The sequence below is a fragment of the Diplotaxodon limnothrissa genome, linkage group LG1, assembly GCF_057381915.1.
Source record: "Diplotaxodon limnothrissa isolate DT_005_m linkage group LG1, D_limnothrissa_male_GT1.1, whole genome shotgun sequence".
Lineage (NCBI taxonomy): Eukaryota > Metazoa > Chordata > Actinopteri > Cichliformes > Cichlidae > Diplotaxodon > Diplotaxodon limnothrissa.
The window spans coordinates 36,887,591-36,895,425 of NC_140596.1; positions in this window are offsets into that span (position 1 = coordinate 36,887,591).

A 7,835-nucleotide genomic window follows, 5' to 3' on the forward strand; every position below is an offset into this window, starting at 1 on the left:
TGTTGCTGCTGTGCGGTTGCGGCGCTGAGCAGTTAGCTAGCGGCAGTGTTCTTCTGCAGATGTTAATAAACGGCTGTGCTCCCTGGCTAGCTCACGGGAAGCAAGACCAAACGACACCTCCGTCTCCTCCTTGTCTGAGCTTGCCACAATATTAAACATATCAGGTCCCCATAAGGAGAATCATGTGCTAACGGCTGTCTAAACGACTCGGGTAAAGTCTGTAGCATGCATGCTTGTTGTTTTTGTCTGCTTCCACTTGTCTTTGCACTAGGATGATGTCGGCGTAAATGTGCAGTCATATTCGTTGTGTTCCCACTAGTGCTGTCAGCGTTAATCTCATTGAAATGACGTTAACGCCACAACACGGCAAATCTCCGTTAACGAGCTACCCCTGATCGCCCCGTGCATGGGGCTAGACGGCCAACACGTTAACGAGCTAACTGCGCTAACACACTAGTTCCCACCCATGTAATTGAACATACTGTTTTACTTTAGTCCATGACACGCTTACCTTCAGGGTCATACGTCACATGAAAACCAAAATAATTCTAAACGCCAGATCTGAATGAGGGTGGGGGAGGTTCAATTTGCCATGTTGCAAGGAGAGCTTAACTTCTGTCTCGCTAGCTTGCCCTGCGCTCTTCCTTCTGACAATGCTGTCTGTGTTGAACGCTCAGTGGATCTGCCCTTGACAGTGCAGCCTAGGCGGAGTAGTCGAACGCAAATTCACTGAGCGCTCAACACAGACAGCATCGTCAGAAGGAAAGTTGATAAAATAAATTACAAATTTTATATTGTTCGATACATATGCGTACCGAACCGAAAGCACTGTATCGAACGGTTCAATATCGATACGAGTATCGTTGCACCCCTAATAATAATAATAATAATAATGGATTGGATTTATATAGCGCTTTTCAAGGCACCGAAAGCGCTTTACAATGCCACTATTCATTCACTCTCACATTCACACACTGGTGGAGGCAGCTATATATGTATATATAAATATATGTACACACTAGTGATTAAATAAAGAAAATCTTAAATAGGAATGTGGGGGGTGGGGGGGCACATGGAATATTGCACAGTGGCAGGAATGAGCAGCAGTACAGACTGAACAGTACAATTTTCTTTAGTGGCAGTTAGTACAGTATTGCACATTTTTTTCCTAATATAAATACCAATAAAGTGAAGTCTGAGTGCATTCTGTGGAGTGTGTTGTGTGTGTTTAAGTGTTGTGGTTGAGGTGTTGTATGGCTTGATGGTAGAAACTGTTTTTAAGTCTTGTAGTCCAAGCAGACAGACTCTTGTAACGTCTGCCAGATGGTAACAAGGAGAAGAGCTTATATGCTGAGTGGCTGTGGTCCTTGATGATGCTGTGTGCTTTGCGGAGGCATCATTGAAGATAAATGTCCTGAATGGCAGGAAGTCTCGTGCCAGTGATGTGCTCTGCTGCCTTCACCACCCCTGTAGTGATTTACGGCTGCTAGCAGAGCAGCTTCCATACCAAACTGTAATGCAGCTCATCAGCAAGCTCTCAACTGCACACCTGTAGAAATTTGAGGCGATGTTAGTGTTGCCAAACTTCCTCAACCGTGTGGTGTTCCTGTGTTTAGGATGAGTGATGAGGAGGTGTGCTTACCAACTCTCACCACCTGGGGCCTGTTTGTGAGGAAGTTTAGAATCCATCTGCAGATTGGTGTGTTCCTAGCCCAAGGTCGACGAGCTTCATGGCAAGTTTTGAGGGGATTATAGTGTTAAATGCCGAGCTGTAGTCGATGAAGAGCATTCTTGCATATGTATTCCCTTTTTCCAGGTGAGTGAGGGTGCTGTGCATTGCCAGCTCTCATTTCTAGAAATATGGACAAATTTATTAAACCCCCCAAAATATGACTATCCCGAGTTGGGACCAGGAAGCAGAGTTGCAGTCTTACACGCCTCTCTGCAGTTTCTCTCCTCCTGCTACCCCCCCAAAAACCCATCTCCATAGAGATGGGTTTTTGGGGGGGTAGCAGGAGCTCCCAAAAAGACGAAAAACAAACTAAAAACCAGCAATAAGTAAGTAAGTAAGTAAAATTTTATTTATATAGCACATTTCTAGATAAAAGATCACAAAGTGCTTCACAAGGTATAAAAAAAAAACAGTCAAAAGTTAACAAAACGCAATTTTAAAAAGATGTGTTTTTAGCTGTTTTTTAAAAGTAATCACTGAGTCTGCAGATCTTAAGTTCTGAGGAAGAGAATTCCACAGTCTGGCGGCCACAGTAGCAAAAGCTCTATCACCCTTGGTTTAATAAACAACTTAAACATAAACGATCACAAAGAAAGAACAATACAGTATCCACATCTGAACCAAAGAGTAAAACAGTGAAATGTGGATTATTAAATATTAGTTCTCTCTCCTCCAAGTCTCTGTTAGTACATGACTTAATAATTGATCAACAAATCGATTTACTCTGCCTTACAGAAACCTGGTTGCAGCAGGATGATTATGTTCGTTTAAATGAATCAACACCCCGAGTCATTCTAACTACCAGAAATCTCGACGCACAGGCCGAGGGGGCGGTGTGGCAGCAATTTTTCACACCAGCCTATTAATTAACGAAAGACCAAGACAGACTTTTAATTCATTTGAAAGCCTGATGCTTAACATTGTCCACCCCAGCTGTAAAACTCAGAAACCAGTCTTACTTGTTATCATCTATCACCTGGGCCTTACACAGAGTTTCTGTCTGATTTCTCAGACTTTATATCTAATTTAGTGCTCAGCTCAGATAAAATAATTATTGTGGGTGATTTTAACATCCATGTAGATGCTAAAAATGACAGCCTCAACATGGCATTTAATCTGTTATTAGACTCAATTGGCTTCTCTCAAAATGTAAAAGAACCCACCCACCACTTTAATCACACTCTAGATCTTGTTTTAACATATGGCATAGAAACTGAACATTTAACAGTGTTTCCTGAAAACCCTCTCCTGTCTGATCATTTCCTGATAACATTTACATTTACAATAATTGATTACACAGCAGTGGAGAGTAGACTTTATCAAAGTAGATGTCTTTCTGAAAGTGCTGTAACTAAGTTTAGGAATATAATCCACCCACTGTTATCATCTTCAATGACCTGTACCAACATAGAGCAGAGCAGCTCTGAACGCTACCCCAACAGAGGTCGATTATCTTGTTAATAATTTTACCTCCTCACTACGTACAACTCTGGATACTGTAGCTCCTGTGAAAACTAAGGTCTCAAATCAGAAGTACCTGACTCCGTGGTATAATTCTCAAACACGTAGCCTAAAGCAGATGACTCATAAGCTGGAGAGGAAATGGCGTGTCACAAATTTAGAGGATCATCATTTAGCCTGGAGAAATAGTTTGCTGCTTTATAAGAAAGCCCTCCGCAAAGCCAAACATCTTACTATTCGTCACTGATTGAAGAAAATAAGAACAACCTCAGGTTTCTCTTCAGCACTGTAGCCAGGCTGACAAACAGTCAGAGCTCTATCGAGCCAACCATCCCTTTAACGTTAACTAGTAATGACTTCATGAACTTCTTCACAAATAAAATTTTTATCATTAGAGAAAAAATTACCAATAATCATCCTACAGATGTAATATTATCTACAGCTACTCTTAGTACCATTGATGTTATGATGTTAAGTTAGACTCTTTTTCTCCAATTGATCTTTCTGAGTTAACTTCAATAATTACTTCCTCCAAACCATCAACGTGTCTTTAAGACCCCATTCCTACAAAACTGCTCAAAGAAGTCCTGCCATTAATTAATTCTTCGATCTTAAATATGATCAACCTATCTCTAATAATCGGCTATGTACCACAGGCCTTCAAGCTGGCTGTAGTTAAGCCTTTACTCAAAAAGCCATCTCTAGACCCAGCAGTCTTAGCTAATTATAGGCCAATCTCCAACCTTCCTTTCATATCAAAAATCCTTGAAAGAGTAGTTGTCAAACAGCTAACAGGTCATCTGCAGAGGAATGGCTTATTTGAAGAGTTTCAGTCGGTTTCAGAGCTCATCACAGCACAGAAACAGCTTTAATAAAGGTTACAAATGATCTTCTTATGGCTTCTGACAGTGGACTCATCTCTGTGCTTGTCCTGCTAGACCTCAGTGCAGCGCTTGATACTGTCGACCATAATATCCTATTAGAGCGATTAGAACATGCTGTAGGTATTACAGGTACTGCACTGCAGTGGTTTGTATCATATCTATCTAATAGACTCCAGTTTGTTCATGTAAATGGAGAGTCCTCTTCACACACTGAGGTTAATTATGGAGTTCCACAGGGTTCAGTGCTAGGACCAATTCTGTTTACACTATACATGCTTCCCCTAGGCAGCATCATTAGAAGACATAGCATAAATGTTCACTGCAATGCAGATGACACCCAGCTCTATCTGTCCATGAAGCCAGATAACACACACCAATTAGTTAAATTGCAGGAATGTCTGAAAGACATAAAGACTTGGATGGCCGCTAACTGTCTGCTTCTTAATTCAGATAAAACTGAGGTTATTGTACTCGGCCCTGAAAAGCCTAGAAATATGGTATCTAAGCAGATTTTTACTCTGGATGGTATTACCTTGGCCTCCAGTAACACTGTGAGGAACCTTGGAGTCATTTTTGACCAGGATATGTCCTTCAACGCACATATTAAACAAATATGTAAGACTGCTTTCTTCCATTTGTGCAACATCTCTAAAGTTAGAAGTATCCTGTCTCAGAGTGACGCTGAAAAACTAGCTCATGCATTTATTACTTCCAGGCTGGACTACTGTAATTCATTATTATCAGGATGTCCAAAAAACTCACTGAAAAGCCTTCAGCTAATCCAAAATGCTGCAGCAAGAGTCCTGACAGGGACTAGAAAGAGAGAGCAGATTTCTCCTGTTTTGGCTTCCCTTCATTGGCTTCCTGTTAAATCCAGAATTGAATTCAAAATCCTGCTCCTCACATACAAGGTCTTAAATAATCAGGCCCCATCTTATCTTAATGACCTTGTAGTACCATATCACCCTATTAGAGCACTTCGCTCTCGCACTGCAGGCCTACTTGTTGTTCCTAGAAGCAGAGCCTTCAGTTTTCAGGCCCCTCTTCTGTGGAACCAGCTTCCAGTTTGGATTCGGGAGACAGACACTATCTCTACTTTTAAGATTAGGTTTCAAACTTTCCTTTTGCTAAAGCATATAGTTAGGGCTGGACCAGGTGACCCTGAATCCACCCTAAGTTATGCTGCAATAGACGTAGGCTGCCAGGGATTCCCATGATGCGTTGAGTTTTTCCTTTCCAGTCACCTTTCTCACTCACTATGTGTTAACAGACCTCTCTGCATTGAATCATATCTGTTATTAACCTCTGTCTCTCTTCCACAGCATGTCTTTATCCTGTCTTCCTTCTCTCACCCCAACCGGTCACAGCAGATGGTTTCTTCCTGTTAAAAGGGAGTTTTTCCTTCCCACTGTCGCCAAAGTGCTTGCTCATAGGGGGTCATATGATTGTTGGGTTTTTCTCTGTATCTATGAAGCGCCATGATGCGACCTTTGTTGTGATTTAGCGCTATATAAATAAAATTGAATTGAATTGAATTGAATTGAATTGAATTGTGTCGGGGAGGGAGGAGCAGATGTGACCTTTGACTAGCCGCTCGAGGCACTTCATGATGACGGATGTCAGTGCAACAAGATTGTAGTCATTCAGACAGGAGACCACTTATTTCTTAGGAATGGGAATGATGGTGGATGTTTTGAGGGACGTGACTGCCTCAGGGAGAGGTTAAAGACTTATATCTCCTGCAACGGTATTTGCTCAAGCAAAGCACTGAAGTCTGCTGAATTATCAGCATTTGTCATCATTTAGCCATGCTTAATAATCAATAGCATGTTCATGGCTACTTCTGACTTTCAGCTGACCAGTTAAATCCAGTCATTTATTCACTAATGCAGCTCGACCATAATGATTCAGAAGAGCTTAGCTCATGGTTTTACTCTGAACTTTTTACATTTTAATGAGCAAAAAACAGAAGTGATGGTTTTTGGTGGATTTGGTTCCTTGGCACATTATGTTAAACTGGTCACTGCTAATCTGGGAGTTAAAATAGATGCAGATCCTAAACTTGAAAGCCAGGTCAGAACTGTTGTAAGAACTAGCTTTTTTCATTTGAGGCAGTTAGCCAAAATAACTTTTTGAGACGGTAATCCATGCCTTTGTTACATCTCAGCTGGATTAATCTAACACACTTTATTGTGTGAGTTTGAAACTCTTCTTAAAACATATTTATTTGCTGAGGTCTTTGGCACTTTTTAAGAGATTATTTCTATTTTTTATAATCCCCTGTTTTTAACATATTTGATGTTATTTTCTGTTTATATATGTACAGCACTTTGTGAACCCTGGTTTTATTTTAAAGTGCTTTATAAATAAAGGTGGTATGGTATGGTGAGACTTCTCTTCATTACTCTGCTGGTACTCATGTATTTATATTTGTCAGTGTGGATTAGGGCTTTCTTCCTTGGAGGCCTTAATGAATCCTAACAGAATTTATTAATATCTTGAGAAGCAGCTAATCGGGCAGCACACTGTGTACAGGATAAGTGGTAAGATAAATTCATGAGTCCATTTAAACCATGTTTTTTTTCTTTCCTATTTCTATTTTTATAAAGTAGTTTTTCAGGCTTTTTGAATTTCTTTCAAAGTTTTCTTTGGACATCAGCTGGTTGTTTATTCATTTTCAGTCCACTCCTTGATTTGTTTGTTTGTTTCATAAACCGCTTAAGCACTTTATGAAACAAACATTTGTGCTTGAATGATCCTATGAATCATTCAAGCATAAATAATGCCCCTACTGCTTTTTAGTTACTCCACAATGTACCTGTTTATCACTCTCATGGTCAATTAGTGATGATTAGCTAAGGGTATCCGGCATTCTACTAGGATGGTTCCTAGGTGATATGTTTTGAGCTTGTTCAACTGGTCCGGAAAGACCCAGGACATGCTGACATTATGAGCATATCTGGCTTTGGAATGTCCCCAGACAAGAGCCTGAGGAGGTGGTCTGGGAGTGTCTGTGTCAGACTGGATCTAGAGTCGAAAATAGACATTAACAGTTTTGGGGATACCAACTGAAAAAAAATCATGTCCATATTTTTCAGTGAAACAAGCATACTGGCAAAGTACAGTACAGATGACTGATAGAGTAAAAGTAAAATTCAAATAGTCAAAATTAAGTACATTTTGTATAATTTATTCAGCCTGAGTGGCAAATAAAGTTCTTACACACATAGTCCAGCTTGAAAAAAATAATTACAATATGAAGAGTAGAAAGCCAGAGAGAGGAGAGGCACAGTAGTGATGCAGGATAGCACTGTCACCTCAAAGGGGCCCGGGTTTGAATCCACCAGCCGCCTGAGACTTTTCTGTGTGGGGTTTGCAAATGCTCTCCCCGTGTCTGCATGAATTCTCTCTGAGTACTCTGGCTTCCTCCCACAGTCCAAAGACATGCATGTTCGGTTACTTAGTGAATTTCAAATAGGCCATGAATGGTTGTCTGTCTCTGTGTGTTAGACTGATGAGGTACAGCCCTGTGACAGGTGGTATAGGCTCCACCCCCCCCCCCCCCCCCCCCCCCCCCGTGACCCTGAATTGGACAAGTTTAAGAACATGGATGGATGAAAATAAAAGACTTAGAGTTAATAGTTGTTGGGGTTTTTCTTTACTGTTATAGCACCATTGAGCTGTTGGAAACATTGGCTGCAAAGCACAGTGCAATGGCACACTATCCAGTTCTCTTTATACATCCATGGTTCACCACG